Genomic DNA, 24,470 nt, shown 5'->3' on the forward strand with positions numbered 1-24,470 from the left:
AATCTGTATGGAAGCATACAATACGTTTGAACATCTAATACTGTTTGTTGCATCTGCTTTTCTTTTGAGCACCATGAAGATCGGTCTTCCATGGCAGAATTCTTGATGGAATTTCTTCTTTGGGGGCTAATCTTAATTATTTTTGTTATAACCAGCTTATTCTGATGGGTGATAGCAGGAAAGATGGCAGAAGTGATGCATATAAATTGCAAGTCTGAAATTCATTCAGTCACTTCATCAACATTTATAGGATTAGTCTCCTTTGCAGTTTTTACTATGATTTATCACTGCCCTCAGTTACTAATCATAGAAATAAACCAAAATATATTACAAAAAATGTAAATTTTATTTATACACTAATAATGTATCCGTTTTTCACCCACAGTGGAAAGATTTCAGCAGGATGTCTCCTGAAAAATGTTCTACCTGGAAGACTCGATTTCTAAAGTTACAGCCAATGGACAAATCCGATAAAAATCAATATTTGTTAGTGTTATAAAATATCCTAGTTATAGACAACTGCCTCTTATTTCTACTGTAGAAAAGTACAATTTTAAAACATTTTCGAAGGATTAAAAATTCTAAAGATTTATTTTTCTGTATTTTGTATTTAATCTTAATTTTTTAAATTACTTTTTACATTTTTATTACTGAAACACAGGAGAAGGAATTACAACAGCATATATGTGCAATTTAATGGTCTTTTATTTATTTCCCCTGTTTTAAATCAATAACTAAAACATTTTGATTAATGTTTTTCAAGTTACCAAACCTGTTAGATTATAATAATTGTGAAATAACCCAAAAACATAAGATACCATCTGACTCTATGGATCGGTATTATAAATAATTGAAGATGTAATGTATAAAAATTAAACACAATAACATATCATAGAAGATTACTGCTTTATACTTTGAAAATGCTAAGAATGTTTTTTGAAAATATTTTTAATGAAAGAAAATTATCAGTTTTACAATGTGTACCTCTTCTTCAACATCACTACAACAAGGTGTGATTCCACATCGAATAAATCCATTACTTTCCCACATGAACCTGTGAAGAAAAGTTTGTTAAATGTCATATTAATTTTCTATGTACTCCTAACTGTACAAAAGATTACATATTCATAGTCAAATTGACAAAGTAGTGGTTTTATCGAAGTAGATATGCAACATGTAAGTTCTATAAAATGTATCCAACATAAGATATACTGCATTTGAAGACTGTGTTTAGAATTGGTAAATGACAACACTTGTTAACTGTTAAACATAACATAGACAATAAAATTCCTGAAATAGCAGAAGCTGTTGTCTAGTGGCACTACTCACCACAGGACAAAATACACAGGAGGTAAATCGTTTGTTTAAAATGACATCTTTCACTATCTGAGAGGTTTGTTGCTGACATGAAGATACAACATGGTGAGAAGAAAAAGGGCAGTCTCCAGAGGGGATTTAAAAATAATACAATTACCGATTTGCTAATCATGGAGATCTTTCCTCTTCAATGTCCAAAAGAGAAATGGTGGCGCCTTTCGTTGTGGAAAGTCTGGGATCAGGAGAATCCGCTGCCAGACATGGCCCCAAATGAGATGGCACAGTGTAACAGGATAACAGGATACATACTGGTTTTTCGATCACATGTAGAAACAGTACCTCGGCAACAGAAAAGAATCATAGTAAATAAAACATGATTAAAATCCAATGTGCAGTTACTCTGTTTCTGCAACGTTTTCCAGACAGATGCCAAACCACGCAATGGTGATTGCAAAAGCGTCTGAGCTTTTCCTGAATTAGGATTTATTTAACTCAAAAGCCCCAAATCAATGAAACTTGGAAGGACGATAAATTTTCTTCAGTTTCCAAAAACTTGTGGTAAGTTGCCAGGTTTGCAGTTGGTGTCAAGGTGCAGAAGTCTTTCCTTTAAAAGATCCCTGACAAATGATTAGGAATACCGCCATTCCAATTCCTTCATATGTGAAATAAACCCTGGGGTAGGATAAGATCATCAAGGGATGAAAGAGACGACAGGAATCAATAATTTCACATCCAAGCATTAAACAGGCGCAACCTTGCTTAGCTTTCGGGGTCCAACGATTAAAGACATAGCTTTGAATTCGAAAGCTCTAAGGAGCAAAAAGCCCACAGAAATCAATGTTCCCAGGTGCTCTCACACACGCATTAATCGCATTAATCAGGCAGAACCTTTTTTAGGTTCTGAGATCGAAGGATATCAGGCGCATTTCCCATGACATGGCCATCACCAGCTGTCCTCTTACGATTGGTTCCCTCTAAATTTTAACAGCTCTGCAAGTGCTGCATGTGAAACCTGCTCAAGTTGATTTAACGAACGGCGCATCTGATAATGTAAGTACAGTGAGTTGTCGTAATGTGGTGCTTCCCACATTCCCAATAGATCATATTTCTTTCATAAACGCATGGCGCAAAAGGTTCCAATTCCATGAAGCAAAAAGGCCACAGAAATCAATGTTCTCAGGTGCTCTCACACACGCATTAATCAGGAGCCACCTTGTTCAGGTTCTGAGATCGAACGAGATCAGGGCCATTCCTTTAGGTTCCTTCATGTGTGATATTAACCGAGTGGAAGGGATTCTGCCGCCTTGCCTTCAACATGCCCTCACTGCACTTCCTCCAGAAAGGAAGGAGTTCGAGGAACTGAAGCCAGGCAGCAGAAAAGTCAACTTTGACTCTTATTTAAAGAAATGGCAGTGAAGTCGAATGCTCCACAGGAAGAAAACGCCTACAGCACCCAGTATTCCTTGGTGGTCTCCCATCCAAGTACTAGCCAGGTCCGACTCTCCTAAGCTTCTGAGATCAAACGAGATCGGGCGCATTCAGAGTGGTATGGCTTAGGCTGCTGGCTTCCTTGTTTTGAGTCTCTTGAAATTGATAATTAGTGTTAATCTTTGTTCTCGAAATTGTTTTGTATACGTTTCATAAATATACATTTCAATCTAAGTATTTTATCTAATGTGCTTTCTTCTAGGTTTTTAACTGTTTTGCCCCTCTACAATTTTTGATGACAGGTGGGGACATTATACAATTATTATTATTATTATTATTATTATCATCATCGTCATCGTCATCGTCATTGTCATCGTCATTGTCATCATTATCATTGAAGGGAAAACCTGGAAGTATTAATAATCAAAGCTTTCATCCCAATAAAATCTTTTGAAACCTGCAATAGGTTTCAACATATGAATTTGGGGAGGACCCCCATTTCAATTGATTGAATTTCTTCCACCATCGCATCAATCCAAACAACCAGAATCAATGAAATTCCATTAGGCACAAAGTTTTCTTCAACTTCTTGAAACCTGATCTACATTTCCAGGTTTTCAAATGCCGTCAGGAACTCCAAGGTCAACAGTATTCAGTGTTCCATTTGTGTTGCTCACCACATTCCCAATAGATCGTATTTCTTTCATCAAGGCATGACGAAAAAGGTCCCAATTCCATCAAAATGGTTGGATAGAAGTTATTCTCCAGGATTCTGAATTCTGGAAGAAGTTTCCAGGTGTTGAATTGGCTTCAAGGTGCAGAAGCCATTCATTTGCAGGTTCCCTAACAGATGACCAGGAGTGGCCAGTGGTACGGTCCCTTCGTACCTGATATTGCCGGAGTCGTAGGAAAACATATCATCGAGGGGAAAGGGTTCTGGAGCCCGGCCTTCAGTGTGCCCTCACCGCTTTTCCTCTGAAGGGGAAGTATTGCGAGGAACTGAGGCCAGGCATCCAGAGAAAGAGTCAACTTTGACTCTTGATTAAAGACATAGCTTTGAATTTGAGAGCTCTAAGGAGCAACAAGCCCACAGAAATCAATGTTCCCAAGTGCTTTCACACACGCATTTATCAGGCGCAACCTTTTTTAGGTTCTGAAATCGAAGGATATCAGGCGCATTTCCCATGACACGGCCATCACCAGTTATCCTCTTACGATTGGTTCCCTTTGAGTTTTAACAGCTCTGCAAGTGCTGCATGTGAAACCTGCTCCAGTTGATTTAACGAACGGCGCATCTGAAAATGTAAGTATAATGAGTTGTCGTAATGTGCTGCTTCCCACATTCCCAATAGATCATATTTCTTTCATAAACGCATGACGCAAAGTACCAATTCCATGAAATTGGATGGATTGAAGTTCTTCTCCAAGTTTCTGAATTTTGGAATGAGTTTCCAGGTGTTGAATTGGCTTCAAGGTGCAGAAGCCATTTATTTGCAGGTTCCCTAACAGATGACCAGGAGTGGCCAGTGGTACGGTTCCTTCCTACGTGATATTGCCGGAGTCGTAGGAAAACATATCATCGAAGGGAGGGGTTCTGGAGCCCAGCCTTCAGTATGCCCTCACCGCTTTTCCTCTGATTGGGAAGGATTGTGAGGAAGTGCGGCCTGGCATCCAGAGAAAGAGTCAACTTTGGATTAAAGATATAGCTTTGAATTCGAGAGCTCTAGAGAGCACGAGCTCTGAATCTCGAGAGAACACGTATTAATCAGGAGCCACCTTGTTTAGGTTCTGAGATCGAACGAGATCAGGCCCATTCCTTTAGGTTCCTTCATATGTGATATTAACCGAGTGGAAGGGATTCTGCCGCCTTGCCTTCAACATGCCCTCACTGCACTTGCTCCAGAAAGGAAGGAGTTCGAGGAACTGAAGCAAGGCAGAAAAAAAGTTAACTTTGACTCTTATTTAAAGAAATGGCAGTGAAGTCGAATGCTCCACAGGAAGAAAACGCCTACAGCACCCAGTATTCCTTGGTGGTCTCCCATCCAAGTACTAGCCAGGTCCAACTCTCCTAAGCTTCCGAGATCAAACGAGATCGGGCGCATTCAGAGTGGTATGGCCGTAGGCTGTTGGCTTCCTTGCCTTGAGTCTCTTTAAATTGATTATTAGTGTTAATCTTTGTTCTCAAAATTGTTTTGTATATGTTTCATAAATATACATTTCAATCTAAGTATTTTATCTAATGTGCTTTCTTCTAGGTTTTTAACTGTTTTGCACCTCTGCAATTTTTGATGACAGGTGGGGACATTATACAATTATTATTATTATCGTCATCATCATCGTCATCATTATCATTGAAGGATTGCAGTTATTTTCCAAATTTCTGAACTCTGGAACAAGTTTCCAGGTGTTGACTTGGCTTCAAGATGCAGAAGCCATTCATTTGTAGGTTCCCTAACAGATGACCAGGAGTGGCCAGCGGTACGGTTCCTTCGTACGTGATATTGACGGTGTCGTAGGAAAACATATCATCGAGGGGAAGGGGTTCTGGAGCCCGGCCTTCAGTGTGCCCTCACCGCTTTTCCTCTGAAGAGGAAGGATTGTGAGGAACTGAGGCCAGGCATCCAACATAAAAAAAGAGTCAACCTTTACTCTTGATTGAAGCCATAGCTTTGAATTTGAGAGCTCTAAGGAGAAAAAAGTCCATAGAACTCAATGTTCTTAGGTATTCTCACACACGCATTAATCAGGCACGACCTTTATTAGGTTCTAAGATCGAACGATATCAGGCGAATTTCCCATGATATTACCATCACCAGTTGTCCTGTTACCATTGGTTCCCTCTGAGTTTTAACATTTCTGCAAATGCTGGATGTGAAACCTGCTCCAGTTGATTTAACGAACGGGGCATCTGAAAATGTGAGTAAAGTGAGTTGTCGTAATGTGCTGCTTCCCACATTCCCAATAGATCATATTTCTTTCATAAACGCATGACTCAAAAGGTCCCAATTCCATAAAATTGGATGGATTGCAGTTATTTTCCAAATTTCTGAACTCTGGAACAAGTTTCCAGGTGTTGACTTGGCTTCAAGATGGAGAAGCCATTCATTTGTAGGTTCCCTAACAGATGACCAGGAGTGGCCAGCGGTACGGTTCCTTCATACGTGATATTGACGGTGTCGTAGGAAAACATATCATCGAGGGGAAGGGGTTCTGGAGCCCGGCCTTCAGTGTGCCCTCACCGCTTTTCCTCTGAAGAGGAAGGATTGTGAGGAATTGAGGCCAGGCATCCAACATAAAAAAAGAGTCAACCTTTACTCTTGATTGAAGCCATAGCTTTGAATTTGAGAGCTCTAAGGAGAAAAAAGTCCATAGAACTCAATGTTCTTAGGTATTCTCACACACGCATTAATCAGGTGCAACCTTTTTTAGGTTCTGAAATCGAAGAATATCAGGCGCATTTCCCATGACATGGCCATCACCAGTTATCCTCTTACGATTGGTTCCCTCTGAGTTTTAACATTTCTGCAAGTGCTGGATGTGAAACCTGCCCCAGTTGATTTAACGAACGGCGCATCTGAAAATGTAAGTACAGTGAGTTGTCGTAATGTGCTGCTTCCAACATTCCCAATAGATCATATTTCTTTCATAAACGCATGACTCAAAAGGTCCCAATTCCATAAAATTGGAATTGCAGGTTTGCAGGTTCCCTAACAGATGACCAGGAGTGGCCAGTGGTACGGTTCCTTCGTATGTGATATTGCCGGAGTCGTAGGAAAAGATAGCATCGAGGGGAGGAGTTCTGGAGCCCCGCCTTCAGTATGCCCTCACCGCTTTTCCTCTGAAGAGGAAGGATTGTGAGGAACTGCGGCCTGGCATCCAGAGAAAGAGTCAACTTTGGATTAAAGATATAACTTTGAATTCGAGAGCTCTAGAGAGCACGAGCTCTGAATCTCGAGAGAACACGTATTAATCAGGAGCCACCTTGTTTAGGTTCTGAGATCGAATGAGATCAGTCCCATTCCTTTAGGTTCCTTCATATGTGATATTAACCGAGTGGAAGGGATTCTGCTGCCTTGCCTTCAACATGCCCTCACTGCACTTCCTCCAGAAAGGAAGGAGTTCGAGGAACTGAAGCCAGGCAGAAGAAAAGTCAACTTTGACTCTTATTTAAAGAAATGGCAGTGAAGTCGAATGCTCCACAGGAAGAAAACGCCTACAGCACCCAGTATTCCTTGGTGGTCTCCCATCCAAGTACTAGCCAGGTCTGACTCTCCTAAGCTTCCGAGATCAAACGAGATCGGGCGCATTCAGAGTGATATGGCCGTAGGCTGTTGGCTTCCTTGCTTTGAGTCTCTTGAAATTGATTATTAGTGTTAATCTTTGTTCTCGAAATTGTTTTGTATATGTTTCATAAATATACATTTTAAGCTAAGTATTTTATCTAATATGCTTTCTTCTAGGTTTTTAACTGTTTTACACCTCTGTAATTTTTGATGACAGGTGGGGACATTATACAATTATTATTATTATTATTATTATTATTATTATTATTATTATTATTATCATTATCATCATCGTCATCGTCATCGTCATCATCATCATCATTATCATCGAAGGGAAAACCTGGAAGTATTAATAATCAAAGCTTTCAACCCAATAAAATCTTTTGAAACCTGCAATAGGTTTCAACATATGAATTTGGGGAGGACCCCCATTTCAATTGACTGAATTCTTCCACCATCGCATCAATCCAAACAACCAGAATCAATGAAATTCCATTAGGCACAAAGTTTTCTTCTACTTTTTGAAACCTGATCTACATTTCCAGGTTTTCAAATGCCGTCAGGCCCTCCAAGGTCAACGGTAGTCAGTGTTCCATTTGTGCTGCTCACCACATTGCCAAAAGATCATATTTCTTTCCTCAACACAAGAGGGAAAAGGCCCCAGTTCAATGAAATATGGATGGATTGAAGTTCTTCTCCAAGTTTCTGTATTCTGGAATGAGTTTCCAGTTCTTGAATTGGCTTCAAGGTGCAGAAGCCATTCATTTGCAGGTTCCCTAACAGATGACCAGGAGTGGCCAGTGGTACGGTTCCTTTCTACGTGATATTGACGGAGTCGTAGGAAAACATATCATCGAGGGGAAGGGGTTCTGGAGCCCAGCCTTCAGTGTGCCCTCACCGCTTTTCCTCTGAAGGGGAACGATTGTGAGGAACTGAGGCCAGGCATCCAGAGAAAGAGCCAATTTTGAGTCTTGATTAAAGACCTAGCTTTGAATTCGAGAGCTCTAAGGAGCAAAAAGCCCACAGAAATCAATGTTCCCAGGTGCTCTCACACACGCATTAATCAGGCGCAATCCTTTTTAGGTTCTGAGATCGAAGGATATCAGGCGCATTTCCCATGACCTGGCCATCACCAGTTGTCCTCTTACATTTGGTTCCCTCTGAGTTTTAACAGCTCTGCAAGTGCTGGATGTGAAACCTGCTCCAGTTGATTTAATGAACGGCGCATCTGAAAATGTAAGTACAGTGAGTTGTCGTAATGTGCTGCTTCCCACATTCCCAATAGATCGTATTTCTTTCATAAACGCATGACGCAAAAGGTCCCAATTCTATGAAATTGGATGGATTGAAGTTATTCTCCAAATTTCTGAATTCTGGAACAAGTTTCCAGGTGTTGACTTGGCTTCAAGATGCAGAAACCATTCATTTGCAGGTTCCCTAACAGATGACCAGGAGTAGCCAGCGGTACGGTTCCTTCTTACATGGATATTGACGGCATCGTAGGAAAACATATCATTGAGGGGAAGGGGTTCTGGAGCCCGGCCTTCAGTGTGCCCTCACCGCTTTTCCTCTGAAGAGGAAGGATTGTGAGGAATTGAGGCCACGCATCCAGAGAAAGAGTCAACTTTGACTCTTGATTAAAGACATAGCTCTGAATTTGAGAGCTCTAAGGAGCAAAAAGCCCACAGAAATCAATGTTCCCAGGTGCTATCACACACGCATTAATCAGGCGCAACCTTTTTTAGGTTCTGAGATCGAAGGATATCAGGCGCATTTCCCATGACATGGCCATCACCAGTTGTCCTCTTACGATTGGTTCCCTCTGAGTTTTAACAGCTCTGCAAGTGCTGGATGTGAAACCTGCTCCAGTTGATTTAACGAACGGCGCATCTGAAAATGTAAGTATAATGAGTTGTCGTAATGTGCTGCTTCCCACATTCCCAATAGTTTGTATTTCTTTCATAAACGCATGATGCAAAGTCCCAATTCCATGAAATTGGATGGATTGAAGTTCTTCTCCAAGTTTCTGATTTTTGGAACAAGTTTCCAGGTCTTGAATTGGCTTCCTTGTGCAGAAACCATTCGTTTGCAGGTTCCCAAACAGATGACCAGGAGTGGCCAGTGGTACGGTTCCTTCGTATGTGATATTGCCGGAGTCGTAGGAAAAGATAGCATCGAGGGGAGGAGTTCTGGAGCCCCGCCTTCAGTATGCCCTCACCGCTTTTCCTCTGAAGAGGAAGGATTGTGAGGAACTGCGGCCTGGCATCCAGAGAAAGAGTCAACTTTGGATTAAAGATATAACTTTGAATTCGAGAGCTCTAGAGAGCACGAGCTCTGAATCTCGAGAGAACACGTATTAATCAGGAGCCACCTTGTTTAGGTTCTGAGATCGAATGAGATCAGTCCCATTCCTTTAGGTTCCTTCATATGTGATATTAACCGAGTGGAAGGGATTCTGCCGCCTTGCCTTCAACATGCCCTCACTGCACTTCCTCCAGAAAGGAAGGAGTTCGAGGAACTGAAGCCAGGCAGAAGAAAAGTCAACTTTGACTCTTATTTAAAGAAATGGCAGTGAAGTTGAATGCTCCACAGGAAGAAAACGCCTACAGCACCCAGTATTCCTTGGTGGTCTCCCATCCAAGTACTAGCCAGGTCTGACTCTCCTAAGCTTCCGAGATCAAACGAGATCGGGCGCATTCAGAGTGATATGGCCGTAGGCTGTTGGCTTCCTTGCTTTGAGTCTCTTGAAATTGATTATTAGTGTTAATCTTTGTTCTCGAAATTGTTTTGTATATGTTTCATAAATATACATTTTAAGCTAAGTATTTTATCTAATATGCTTTCTTCTAGGTTTTTAACTGTTTTACACCTCTGTAATTTTTGATGACAGGTGGTGACATTGTACAATTATTATTATTATTATTATTATTATTATTATTATTATTATTATCATCGTCATCGTCATCGTCATCGTCATCATCATCATCATTATCATCGAAGGGAAAACCTGGAAGTATTAATAATCAAAGCTTTCAACCCAATAAAATCTTTTGAAACCTGCAATAGGTTTCAACATATGAATTTGGGGAGGACCCCCATTTCAATTGACTGAATTCTTCCACCATCGCATCAATCCAAACAACCAGAATCAATGAAATTCCATTAGGCACAAAGTTTTCTTCTACTTTTTGAAACCTGATCTACATTTCCAGGTTGTCAAATGCCGTCAGGCCCTCCAAGGTCAACGGTAGTCAGTGTTCCATTTGTGCTGCTCACCACATTGCCAAAAGATCATATTTCTTTCCTCAACACAAGAGGGAAAAGGCCCCAGTTCAATGAAATATGGATGGATTGAAGTTCTTCTCCAAGTTTCTGTATTCTGGAATGAGTTTCCAGTTCTTGAATTGGCTTCAAGGTGCAGAAGCCATTCATTTGCAGGTTCCCTAACAGATGACCAGGAGTGGCCAGTGGTACGGTTCCTTTCTACGTGATATTGACGGAGTCGTAGGAAAACATATCATCGAGGGGAAGGGGTTCTGGAGCCCAGCCTTCAGTGTGCCCTCACCGCTTTTCCTCTGAAGGGGAACGATTGTGAGGAACTGAGGCCAGGCATCCAGAGAAAGAGCCAATTTTGAGTCTTGATTAAAGACCTAGCTTTGAATTCGAGAGCTCTAAGGAGCAAAAAGCCCACAGAAATCAATGTTCCCAGGTGCTCTCACACACGCATTAATCAGGCGCAATCCTTTTTAGGTTCTGAGATCGAAGGATATCAGGCGCATTTCCCATGACCTGGCCATCACCAGTTGTCCTCTTACATTTGGTTCCCTCTGAGTTTTAACAGCTCTGCAAGTGCTGGATGTGAAACCTGCTCCAGTTGATTTAATGAACGGCGCATCTGAAAATGTAAGTACAGTGAGTTGTCGTAATGTGCTGCTTCCCACATTCCCAATAGATCGTATTTCTTTCATAAACGCATGACGCAAAAGGTCCCAATTCTATGAAATTGGATGGATTGAAGTTATTCTCCAAATTTTTGAATTCTGTAACAAGTTTCCAGGTGTTGACTTGGCTTCATGATGCAGAAACCATTCATTTGCAGGTTCCCTAACAGATGACCAGGAGTAGCCAGCGGTACGGTTCCTTCTTACATGGATATTGACGGCATCGTAGGAAAACATATCATTTAGGGGAAGGGGTTTTGGAGCCCGGCCTTCAGTGTGCCCTCACCGCTTTTCCTCTGAAGGGGAAGGATTGTGAGGACATGAGGCCAGGCATCCAGAGAAAAAGACAACTTTGACTCTTGTTTAAAGACATAGCTTTGAATTTGAGAGCTCTAAGGAGCAAAAAGCCCACAGAAATCAATGTTCCCAGGTGCTCTCACACATGCATTAATCAGGAGCGACCTTTTTTAGATTCTGAGATTGAAGGATATCAGGCGCATTTCCCATGACATTGGGCATCATTAGTTGTCCTCTTACCATTGGTTCCCTTTGAGTTTTAACAGCTCTGTAATTCCTGGATGTGAAACCTTCTCCTGTTACTTTAACGAACGGGAAAGGTGAAAATTTAAATATTTTTGTTGTGCACTCCAGAAAGCCCTCCAAATTGCATGATACAATGAGTTGTCGTACATGCTGCTCCCCACATTCTTAATAGATCGTATTTCTTTCATAAACGCAACACGCAAAATGACTGAAAGAAATGAAAATGGGTGGATTGAAGTTCTTCTCCAAGTTTCTGATTTCTGGAAGAAGTTTCCAGTTCTTGAATTGGCTTCAAGGTGCAGAAGCCATTCATTTGCAGGTTCCCTAACAGATGACCAGGAGTGGCCAGTGGTAAGGCTCTTTTGTGGGTGATATCGACAGAATGGTAGGAAAACATATCATCGAGGGGAAGGGGTTCTGGAGCCCAGCCTTCAGTATGCTCTCACCGCTTTTCCTCTGAAGAGGAAGGATTGTGAGGAACTGAGGCCAGGCATCCAACAAAAAAATAGAGCCAACCTTTACTCTTGATTGAAGCCATAGCTTTGAATTTGAGAGCTCTAAGGAGAAAAAAGCCCATAGAACTCAATGTTCTCAGGTATTCTCACACACGCATTAATCAGGCACGACCTTTTTTAGGTTCTAAGATAGAACGATATCAGGCGCATTACCCATGATATCACCATCACCAGTTGTCCTGTTACCATTGGTTCCCTCTGAGTTTTAACATCTCTGCAAGTGCTGGATGTGAAACCTGCCCCAGTTGATTTAACGAACGGCACATCTGAAAATGTAAGTACAGTGAGTTGTCATAATGTGCTGCTTCCCACATTCCCAATAGATCATATTTCTTTCATAAACGCATGACTCAAAAGGTCTCAATTCAATAAAATTGGATGGATTGAAGTTATTCTACAAATTTCTGAATTGTGGAACAAGTTTCCAGGTGTTGACTTGGCTTCAAGATGCAGAAGCCATTCATTTGCAGGTTCCCTAACAGATGACCAGGAGTGGCCAGCGGTACGGTTCCTTCATATGTGATATTGACGGAGTCGTAGGAAAATATATCATCGAGGGGAGGGGTTCTGGAGCCCAGCCTTCAGTATGCCCTCACCGCTTTTCCTCTGATTGGGAAGGATTGTGAGGAACTGCGGCCAGGCATCCAGAGAAAGAGTCAACTTTGGATTAAAGATATAGCTTTGAATTCGAGAGCTCTAGAGAGCACGAGCTCTGAATCTCGAGAGAGCACGTATTAATCAGGAGCCACCTTGTTTAGGTTCTGAGATCAAACGAGATCAGGCCCATTCCTTAAGGTTCCTTCATATGTGATATTAATGGTGTGGAAGGGATTCTGCTGCCTTGCCTTCAACATGCCCTCACTGCACTTCCTCCAGAAAGGAAGGAGTTCGAGGAACTGAAGCCAGGCAGAAGAAAAGTCAACTTTGACTCTTATTTAAAGAAATGGCAGTGAAGTCAAATGCTCTACAGGAAGAAAACGCCTACAGCATCCAGTTTTCCTTGGTGGTCTCCCATCCAAGTACTAGCCAGGTCCGACTCTCCTAAGCTTCCGAGATCAAACGAGATCGGGCGCATTCAGAGTGGTATGGCCGTAGGCTGTTGGCTTCCTTGCTTTGAGTCTCTTGAAATTGATTATTAGTGTTAATCTTTGTTCTCGAAATTGTTTTGTATATGTTTCATAAATATACATTTCAATCTAAGTATTTTATCTAATGTGCTTTCTTCTAGGTTTTTAACTGTTTTGCACCTCTGCAATTTTTGATGACAGGTGGGGATATTATACAATTATTATTATTATCGTCATCATCATCGTCATCATTATCATTGAAGGATTGCAGTTATTTTCCAAATTTCTGAACTCTGGAACAAGTTTCCAGGTGTTGACTTGGCTTCAAGATGCAGAAGCCATTCATTTGCAGGTTCCCTAACAGATGACCAGGAGTGGCCAGCGGTACGTTTCCTTCGTACGTGATATTGACGGTGTCGTAGGAAAACATATCATCGAGGGGAAGGGGTTCTGGAGCCCGGCCTTCAGTGTGCCCTCACCGCTTTTCCTCTGAAGAGGAAGGATTGTGAGGAATTGAGGCCAAGCATCCAACATAAAAAAAGAGTCAACCTTTACTCTTGATTGAAGCCATAGCTTTGAATTTGAGAGCTCTAAGGAGAAAAAAGTCCATAGAACTCAATGTTCTTAGGTATTCTCACACACGCATTAATCAGGTGCAACCTTTTTTAGGTTCTGAAATCGAAGAATATCAGGCGCATTTCCCATGACATGGCCATCACCAGTTATCCTCTTACGATTGGTTCCCTCTGAGTTTTAACATTTCTGCAAGTGCTGGATGTGAAACCTGCCCCAGTTGATTTAACGAACGGCGCATCTGAAAATGTAAGTACAGTGAGTTGTCGTAATGTGCTGCTTCCCACATTCCCAATAGATCATATTTCTTTCATAAACGCATGACTCAAAAGGTCCCAATTCCATAAAATTGGATGGATTGCAGTTATTTTCCAAATTTCTGAACTCTGGAACAAGTTTCCAGGTGTTGACTTGGCTTCAAGATGCAGAAGCCATTCATTTGTAGGTTCCCTAACAGATGACCAGGAGTGGCCAGCGGTACAGTTCCTTCGTACGTGATATTGACGGTGTCGTAGGAAAACATATCATCGAGGGGAAGGGGTTCTGGAGCCCGGCCTTCAGTGTGCCCTCACCGCTTTTCCTCTGAAGAGGAAGGATTGTGAGGAATTGAGGCCACGCATCCAGAGAAAGAGTCAACTTTGACTCTTGATTAAAGACATAGCTCTGAATTTGAGAGCTCTAAGGAGCAAAAAGCCCACAGAAATCAATGTTCCCAGGTGCTATCACACACGCATTAATCAGGCGCAACCTTTTTTAGGTTCTGAGATCGAAGGATATCAGGCGCATTTCCCATGACATGGCCATCACCAGTTGTCCTCTTACGATTGGTTCCCTCTGAGTTTTAACAGCTCTGCAAGTGCTGGATGTGAAACCTGCTCCAGTTGATTTAACGAACGGCGCATCTGAAAATATAAGTACAGTGAGTTGTCGTAATGGGCTGCTTTCCACATTCCCAATAGATCATATTTCTTTCATAAACGCATGACTCAAAAGGTCTCAATTCCATAAAATTGGATGGATTGAAGTTATTCTACAAATTTCTGAATTGTGGAACAAGTTTCCAGGTGTTGACTTGGCTTCAAGATGCAGAAGCCATTCATTTGCAGGTTCCCTAACAGATGACCAGGAGTGGCCAGCGGTACGGTTCCTTCATATGTGATATTGACGGAGTCGTAGGAAAATATATCATCGAGGGGAGGGGTTCTGGAGCCCAGCCTTCAGTATGCCCTCACCGCTTTTCCTCTGATTGGGAAGGATTGTGAGGAACTGCAGCCAGGCATCCAGAGAAAGAGTCAACTTTGGATTAAAGATATAGCTTTGAATTCGAGAGCTCTAGAGAGCACGAGCTCTGAATCTCGAGAGAGCACGTATTAATCAGGAGCCACCTTGTTTAGGTTCTGAGATCAAACGAGATCAGGCCCATTCCTTAAGGTTCCTTCATATGTGATATTAATGGTGTGGAAGGGATTCTGCTGCCTTGCCTTCAACATGCCCTCACTGCACTTCCTCCAGAAAGGAAGGAGTTCGAGGAACTGAAGCCAGGCAGAAGAAAAGTCAACTTTGACTCTTATTTAAAGAAATGGCAGTGAAGTCAAATGCTCTACAGGAAGAAAACGCCTACAGCATCCAGTTTTCCTTGGTGGTCTCCCATCCAAGTACTAGCCAGGTCCGACTCTCCTAAGCTTCCGAGATCAAACGAGATCGGGCGCATTCAGAGTGGTATGGCCGTAGGCTGTTGGCTTCCTTGCTTTGAGTCTCTTGAAATTGATTATTAGTGTTAATCTTTGTTCTCGAAATTGTTTTGTATATGTTTCATAAATATACATTTCAATCTAAGTATTTTATCTAATGTGCTTTCTTCTAGGTTTTTTTTTTTCCCGTTTTTTTTTTTATTGTTGTTTTGTCATCTTATCCCACTCCCACCCTCCCACCCTCCCCTCCTTGTACATACACTTTATACAACAAACTACAGAAGTTACATTTGAAATATCAATCTCAATCTTAATTTTTCCACTCCACATCTTAGTACATTCTCTAAATAGTTCTTAACTGGTTCCCACATCCCCTTGATTATTGCAATATTTTCAATTTTATCTATATTATTCCATTTGCAATTTGTGATTTCTACATTTAACATATCAATTATATACTTATACCAATTCGTCAGAGTCCATTTTGTTTTATCTTTCCAACCGCTCACTAAAACAATTTGTGCACATGCTATTAATTTGTCAATCATTTTTTCTTTTTGTATATTCTTCACTTCTGTTATCCTTGCATGTAGTACATTTCTATTAACTATTACTATTTGTAGATTTAGCATTCTATTGATTTCTCCTTCAATCATTCTCCAGTATTCTTGCACCCGATCGCACTCCCATATCATATGATTGAACACCCCTCTTTGTTCACAACCGTGCCAACACCTATCTTTCATCCCTGGTAAAAACCGTGAAAGTTGTGCAGGAGTTCTGTACCATTTTTGTAACATTTTCCTTCTTGCTTCCCTTAATACATTGTACTTTTCTTTTGCTATATTACTTATTTCCCTTTGTATATCTTCCCTCTCAATTTCCATGTCCATTCTCCATGTTTGGAAAATTTCCTCTACTATTTCTTCTTTTACCGTTATAATTTGTTCATACAGATCTCCTGCCACCTTCTTTTCCTCTCTCAAACATTTCCTAATCGCCTTCTCAAATGGACTGTCCTGTTCTCTAATTTTTTCTCTCAATCTAAAAATTTCCTGTCTTATAGCCCAGCTTTGAATCCAATTCCCTGATCCTATCCAATTCTGAATTTCTTTTTGTTCTACAGGGTCTCCATCTATTGTGTACAAATCCTCCACTAACCTTTTCCCTCTACTTTCAATTGATCTCAATGTTCTGCCTATAATTTCGTTGTTATTGTAATTAATTTGCCATATAGTTGCCATCTTATTCTCATTGCCTGGACTTAGCTTCTTCTTTCTTTTTTTCCACACTTTTATTGTTCCTTTAAAAGGTTCCTTAAATTCTGCTTCTTCTCTCCTACTCCATTCCCTAAATATTATTTCTTTTTCTTTAGTATTATTTATTATCTTCTCCATATTTGCCCATTTTTTTTTAGTATACTGTATTTCCAATAATCTTTGGATTTGAAACGCATCGTGATAGACTTCTAAACTTGGAATCCCCCAGCCTCCCTCTTCCTCTTTTGCATTTAACCATTTGTCCCTTATTCTGGGCCTTTTTCCTCCGACTGCCCATTTTCTTATTCTCCTGTCCCATGTCTTTAGTGTCTTCCTATCTACTGTGTTCGGTAATGTTTGAAATAAATATGTCAATTTTGGTATTATGAACATTTTTAGTGCCCTTATTCTGTCCACTCTTGTTAATGTTTTTCCTTCCCAATTCTTAAACTGTTTCTCTATTACCTTCCATTTTTGTTTATAATTCCCCTTGACTATACTCTTTGGGTTTTTATATATCCATACTCCTAAGTATTTCAGCTTCTTTAATCCTAATCTTAACCCTGATATTTTCCTAATCTCCAGTTGTTCCCTTGGTGGGGTATTAAGACATAGTATCTCTGACTTTTTAATATTAACGAATAGTCCTGATATATTTTTAAATTCTTCCAGTTTTTTAATAATATCTTTTACCATAATTAACGGTTGACTTGTAATAATCATTGCATCATCGGCAAAGAAATTAAGCCTTATTTCTTCCTTTTGTCCTCCTCCCTTTTCTATTTTGTACCCTGTCCAATTGGTGCTATTCCTGATACTTTCAGCTAGCATTTCTATCGCTATTACAAATAAAGTGGGGGATAATGGACAACCTTGTTTTGTACCATTTAAAATTGGTATCTCTCCTGTCCTTCCATTATTCACCCTTATTTTTGCTTTACAGTTGCTGTACAATTGTTGCAGCGTTTTGCAAAAGTTTTCCCCCATATTCAACTGTTGACATAATCTTAACAGATAATTGTGATTGACTTTATCAAATGCTTTGTAAACATCCAATTTGAGAATTCCCATTTTTTTCTTATTCGAATTTGCATGATTCATTGCAATTACTACATTTTTTATTGGATCCCCAATTTTTCTTCCCTTCACAAATCCATATTGATCCTCTTTGATTATTTTTGGCATTATTGTTTCCAATCTTTTTGCTAAAATTTTTGTAAATATTTTATAATCTTGATTGCATAGACTAATGGGTCTGTATGACCCTGGTTGTGTTAAATCTCTCCCCTTTTTGGGTATAGTTATAATTTCTGATACTTTCCATGTTAGGGGGACTTTTTGCTTAGTGTATATTTCATTGAACAATTCTGTTAGGTGTGGTGCCAACTCTTCCATAAATGCTTTATAATATTCTGCTGGAAATCCATCTGGCCCTGGTGACTTGCCTCCCTTTAACCCTTTAATTGCCCTTATTGTTTCCTCTTGCGTTATTGGTTGGTTTAATAACTCTCTGTCTTCCTCTGCAATTTTTTCTCTGATATTTAAGTTCCCTTGCATTACCCTCTCTTCCTTATATAGATTTTTATAATATTTTGCCATTATCTCCCTAATCTTACTTTGCTCCTCTTGTTCTTTCCCATTTTCGTCTTTCAATCTCTTTATCCATGTTTTTTCTTTTTTCTTTTTCAAATAGTAAGCCATCCTCTTCATTGATTTTATATTCCAACTTTGGGAATAGCTTTTAACGTATAGATATTTATTTATTATATTCCTTTCCTCAAATGCTTCTAATTGGTTTTTTTTCTCCTTTAGCTCTCTCCAAATCTGTCTATCCTTAGTCCTTTTATGTTTGTCTTGCAGGGTTTCTATTTCTTTTATTCTCTTATCCTGTTCATTCCTCCATCTTCTTCTAAGATTTACCTCTAAACTTATACAGTGACCCCTTATCACTGCCTTACTTGCATCCCAAATTATATCTTTAGTTACTTGTCCATTGTCATTGGTCTCAAAATACTTATTTATTTCTTTCCTAATTGTTTCATATTCTTCCTCTCTACTGTTTAAAACTGTGTTATATCTCCAGGTTCTTTCTTTTCTTTCTATTTCTAATTTTACTTTTACTCTTAATGGTGCATGATCCGATAAATGTATTGGAAGTGTTTTTGCTTCTAGAATCACTGATTGGTTTGTATTTTTCCCCAGAATATAATCTATTTTGCTATATGTGTCATGTCTTCCCGAGTAATATGTCCATCTATTATTCTCTGGTTCCCCTTCTAATAAATCATTCATGTTGTATTCCCTTATATTTAACTTTCTATTACTATTTTGCCTTGTTGTTACCAATTCCAGGTTATAATCTCCTGCACAATACACTTCTCCTTGTGCAAACTTATCAATTTCCCCAAATAGCTTTTTTAAATACTTTTTTTGATTTTTGTTTGGGGCATATATACACACTAAAGTGATTCTAATTTTTTCAATTTTCCCTTTAATCATTACCCATCTCCCATCTGAATCCCTTTTTACCATTTCCACTTGGAAGTCTATTGTATTTTTAATTAAAATTGCCACACCCCGTGCTCTATTTGAACCTCTCGATTCATACACCTGTCCCCAAATCCTATCATTAAATAATGGAGTATGGTCCTTTCTCTTATGACATTCTTGTAAAAGCAGAATGCCAACTTTATAATCCTTTACCATTTTCATAACTTTTGCCCTTCTTTGTGGAGTTGATAAACCATTAACATTATGAGACATTATTACTACTTCACCCATAACCAGGTATTATTTGTATTTACCCTCCTGTAGTTTCTTTCCCCTGTCTGCTTGTCTTCCCATCCTCCCCCATGCCCCCCAGAGTCCAGACCTCTCCCTCCTCCCATCAGAGGGAGACCTGAAAGAGTTTTCCCTTTGTTCTCTTCCATTCCCAGACTCCCTCCCACCGGTGACTGCGTTGCCATCCACTGCTCTCCCCTCCTGCATCATCTTTTACCCCTTTAACCCCATTTGTCCAAATTTCATTATTCCACAAATGTTAGGCTGTTCATTCTTAAGTCTCTGTACTAGATCTCGTTTCAATTCTTCTATTCTCCTCTCTAATTTTCTGTTTTTTAAGATCTCTTAATTGTTTTTCTATAGATTTAATTTGTTCTAAATCCAGGTCCTTCAAATTCCTTAAAGTTCTCTTTTCTTCCCTGTCCTTTGGATCTCCCATTGCAAATAGACTCTGAAGTAAGTCTGTCTCTGTTGGTCCGCCTCTCTCTGCAGTCTCCAGCTCCCTCGATGCTTCTTGTCCAGTCGGCTTGTCCTTGGTCTTATCTGATTCCTCCTCCAGACCGTCTGTTTCTTTTCTGTCTGTATCCAGTTTTAACTGTTTAAGCATTTTCCTCCCACTTTCCAAGTCGGAAGCTTTATATAATTTATTGTCTTTATATACAATTAGGGTGGCTGGAAAAGCCCAGGTATAACGTTGTCCTTTCCTTTCCAAAGTTCCTGTAATTTCCCTCATTTCTGCTCTCTTTCCCAATGTCTCTGAAGATAAATCCAGGAGTGGCCATACTTTACTGCCAGCCAAGGTCAGGTTCTTCATTTTCCTCAATTTTCGATAAACAATGTCCCTTTCAGCCTCCCTTGTGAACCGTATCAAAATATCCTTGGGTTTCCTGCCTCCTCTGAAAGCCCAATGTATCCTCTCGATTCCTTGCGATGGGACCTGAGCATTTGTTGCAAGCCACTCAGCTATAACTCCCTTCAGATTCTCCTTTATCTGAAGACTCTCTCCTGCTGCTCTCAAACGCAGATTGGCTCTTCGGGATCTGTCCTCGAGGTCAGCAACTTTATCTAGAAGTTTTCTATTAATGTCTCTCAGAGTGATTAATTCACCTTTTTGTCTTCTGATCTCCGCTGCTGCCTCCTTAAACTTTTCTTGGCATTCTTCCACTTTATTCTCTATCAGCCCGAGTTTGCTATTAATTTGTGTGATTTGCTCTCTTGTCTGCTCATTTCCCTGTCTTAAAATCTCCATGTTTAATTTAAGATGTTCCAATGTAGTTATAATTTTGTTCAATTTTTCTTCCTCCCCTTCCTTCTCCTTTCTGTCCGCCATACTCACAGTTGTCCGAACTTCTGTTTGGATTCTGAGATTTATGGCTTCAGTCACCTTTGATTGTGACCTCCCAGCCTTCTCTCTTTTCTCCTTTGATCCGGACTCCAGTTAAGGAGAGATTTATGACCCTTTATGGGCTTTTTGAGGCTTTAATTGCCTTTATAGTTAGGAGAGCAATTAGGCACGTCTACTCTCGTTGACGCATGCGCAGCTCCCCCCCTTTCTTTTCTTCTAGGTTTTTAACTGTTTTGCACCTCTGCAATTTTTGATGACAGGTGGGGATATTATACAATTATTATTATTATCGTCATCATCATCGTCATCATTATCATTGAAGGATTGCAGTTATTTTCCAAATTTCATCGAGGGGAAGGGGTTCTGGAGCCCGGCCTTCAGTGTGCCCTCACCGCTTTTCCTCTGAAGAGGAAGGATTGTGAGGAATTGAGGCCAAGCATCCAACATAAAAAAAGAGTCAACCTTTACTCTTGATTGAAGCCATAGCTTTGAATTTGAGAGCTCTAAGGAGAAAAAAGTCCATAGAACTCAATGTTCTTAGGTATTCTCACACACGCATTAATCAGGTGCAACCTTTTTTAGGTTCTGAAATCGAAGAATATCAGGCGCATTTCCCATGACATGGCCATCACCAGTTATCCTCTTACGATTGGTTCCCTCTGAGTTTTAACATTTCTGCAAGTGCTGGATGTGAAACCTGCCCCAGTTGATTTAACGAACGGCACATCTGAAAATGTAAGTACAGTGAGTTGTCGTAATGTGCTGCTTCCCACATTCCCAATAGATCATATTTCTTTCATAAACGCATGACTCAAAAGGTCCCAATTCCATAAAATTGGATGGATTGCAGTTATTTTCCAAATTTCTGAACTCTGGAACAAGTTTCCAGGTGTTGACTTGGCTTCAAGATGCAGAAGCCATTCATTTGTAGGTTCCCTAACAGATGACCAGGAGTGGCCAGCGGTACAGTTCCTTCGTACGTGATATTGACGGTGTCGTAGGAAAACATATCATCGAGGGGAAGGGGTTCTGGAGCCCGGCCTTCAGTGTGCCCTCACCGCTTTTCCTCTGAAGAGGAAGGATTGTGAGGAATTGAGGCCACGCATCCAGAGAAAGAGTCAACTTTGACTCTTGATTAAAGACATAGCTCTGAATTTGAGAGCTCTAAGGAGCAAAAAGCCCACAGAAATCAATGTTCCCAGGTGCTATCACACACGCATTAATCAGGCGCAACCTTTTTTAGGTTCTGAGATCGAAGGATATCAGGCGCATTTCCCATGACATGGCCATCACCAGTTGTCCTCTTACGATTGGTTCCCTCTGAGTTTTAACAGCTCTGCAAGTGCTGGATGTGAAACCTGCTCCAGTTGATTTAACGAACGGCGCATCTGAAAATATAAGTACAGTGAGTTGTCGTAATGGGCTGCTTTCCACATTCCCAATAGATCATATTTCTTTAATAAACGCATGACGCAAAAGGTCCTAATTCCATTTCTTTGGATGGATTGAAGTTATTCTCCACGTTTCTGAATTCTGGAAGAAGTTTCCAGGTGTTGAATTAGTTTCAAGGTGCAGAAGCCATTCATTTGCAGGTTCCCTAACAGATGACCAGGAGTGGCCAGCGGTACGGTTCCTTTCTACGTGATATTGACGGAGTCGTAGGAAAACATATCATCGAGGGGAAGGGGTTCTGGAGCCCAGCCTTCAGTGTGCCCTCACCGCTTTTCCTCTGAAGGGGAACGATTGTGAGGAACTGAGGCCAGGCATCCAGAGAAAGTGCCAATTTTGAGTCTTGATTAAAGACATAGCTTTGAATTCGAGAGCTCTAAGGAGCAAAAAGCCCACAGAAATCAATGTTCCCAGGTGCTCTCACACACGCATTAATCAGGCGCAATCCTTTTTAGGTTCTGAGATCGAAGGATATCAGGCGCATTTCCCATGACCTGGCCATCACCAGTTGTCCTCTTACATTTGGTTCCCTCTGAGTTTTAACAGCTCTGCAAGTGCTGGATGTGAAACCTGCTCCAGTTGATTTAATGAACGGCGCATCTGAAAATGTAAGTACAGTGAGTTGTCGTAATGTGCTGCTTCCCACATTCCCAATAGATCGTATTTCTTTCATAAACGCATGACGCAAAAGGTCCCAATTCTATGAAATTGGATGGATTGAAGTTATTCTCCAAATTTTTGAATTCTGGAACAAGTTTCCAGGTGTTGACTTGGCTTCAAGATGCAGAAACCATTCATTTGCAGGTTCCCTAACAGATGACCAGGAGTAGCCAGCGGTACGGTTCCTTCTTACATGGATATTGACGGCATCGTAGGAAAACATATCATTGAGGGGAAGGGGTTCTGGAGCCCGGCCTTCAGTGTGCCCTCACCGCTTTTCCTCTGAAGGGGAAGGATTGTGAGGACATGAGGCCAGGCATCCAGAGAAAAAGACAACTTTGACTCTTGTTTAAATACATAGCTTTGAATTTGAGAGCTCTAAGGAGAAAAAAGCCCACAGAAATCAATGTTCCCAGGTGCTCTCACACATGCATTAATCAGGAGCGACCGTTTTTAGATTCTGAGATTGAAGGATATCAGGCGCATTTCCCATGACATTGGGCATCATTAGTTGTCCTCTTACCATTGGTTCCCTTTGAGTTTTAACAGCTCTGTAATTCCTGGATGTGAAACCTTCTCCTGTTACTTTAACGAACGGGAAAGGTGAAAATTTAAATATTTTTGTTGTGCACTCCAGAAAGCCCTCCAAATTGCATGATACAGTGAGTTGTCATACATGCTGCTCCCCACATTCTTAATAGATCGTATTTCTTTCATAAACGCAACACGCAAAATGACTGAAAGAAATGAAAATGGGTGGATTGAAGTTCTTCTCCAAGTTTCTGATTTCTGGAAGAAGTTTCCAGTTCTTGAATTGGCTTCAAGGTGCAGAAGCCATTCATTTGCAGGTTCCCTAACAGATGACCAGGAGTGGCCAGTGGTAAGGCTCTTTTGTGGGTGATATCGACAGAATGGTAGGAAAACATATCATCGAGGGGAAGGGGTTCTGGAGCCCAGCCTTCAGTATGCTCTCACCGCTTTTCCTCTGAAGAGGAAGGATTGTGAGGAACTGAGGCCAGGCATCCAACAAAAAAAAAGAATCAACCTTTACTCTTGATTGAAGCCATAGCTTTGAATTTGAGAGCTCTAAGGAGAAAAAAGCCCATAGAACTCAATGTTCTCAGGTATTCTAACACACGCATTAATCAGGCACGACCTTTTTTAGGTTCTAAGATAGAACAATTTCAGGCGCATTTCCCATGATATGACCATCACCAGTTGTCCTGTTACCATTGGTTCCCTCTGAGTTTTAACAGCTCTGCAAGTGCTGGATGTGAAACCTGCTCCAGTTGATTTAACGAACGGCGCATCTGAAAATGTAAGTACAGTGAGTTGTCGTAATGTGCTGCTTCCCACATTCCCAATTGATCATATTTCTTTCATAAACACATTTCGCAAAAGGTCCCAATTCCATGAAATTGGATGGATTGAAGTTATTCTCCAAGTTTCTGAATTCTGGAATGAGTTTCCAGTTCTTAAATTGGCTGCAAGGTGCAGAAGCCATTCATTTGCAGTTTCCCTAACAGATGACCAGGAGTGGCCAGTGGTACGGTTCGTTCATACGTGATATTGACGGAGTCGTAGGAAAAGATATCCTCGAGGGGAGGGTTTCTGGAGC

The 24,470-nt window shown here is 40.7% G+C and overlaps 6 pseudogenes; all 6 read right to left on the reverse strand.

The window, feature by feature from the left end:
• Nucleotides 1-2,758: 2,758 nt before the first annotated feature.
• Nucleotides 2,759-2,876, reverse strand: LOC134298113 (5S ribosomal RNA; annotated as a pseudogene).
• Nucleotides 2,877-4,750: 1,874 nt separating this feature from the next.
• LOC134298105 (5S ribosomal RNA) lies at nt 4,751-4,869 on the reverse strand (annotated as a pseudogene).
• Nucleotides 4,870-6,955: 2,086 nt separating this feature from the next.
• On the reverse strand, nt 6,956-7,074 carry LOC134298110 (5S ribosomal RNA; annotated as a pseudogene).
• A 2,554-nt stretch (nt 7,075-9,628) lies between these two features.
• LOC134298111 (5S ribosomal RNA) lies at nt 9,629-9,747 on the reverse strand (annotated as a pseudogene).
• Nucleotides 9,748-13,005: 3,258 nt separating this feature from the next.
• Nucleotides 13,006-13,124, reverse strand: LOC134298108 (5S ribosomal RNA; annotated as a pseudogene).
• A 2,157-nt stretch (nt 13,125-15,281) lies between these two features.
• LOC134298109 (5S ribosomal RNA) lies at nt 15,282-15,400 on the reverse strand (annotated as a pseudogene).
• Nucleotides 15,401-24,470: the final 9,070 nt, after the last annotated feature.

This window comes from Anolis carolinensis, chromosome 3, assembly GCF_035594765.1.
Source record: "Anolis carolinensis isolate JA03-04 chromosome 3, rAnoCar3.1.pri, whole genome shotgun sequence".
Taxonomy (NCBI): domain Eukaryota; kingdom Metazoa; phylum Chordata; class Lepidosauria; order Squamata; family Dactyloidae; genus Anolis; species Anolis carolinensis.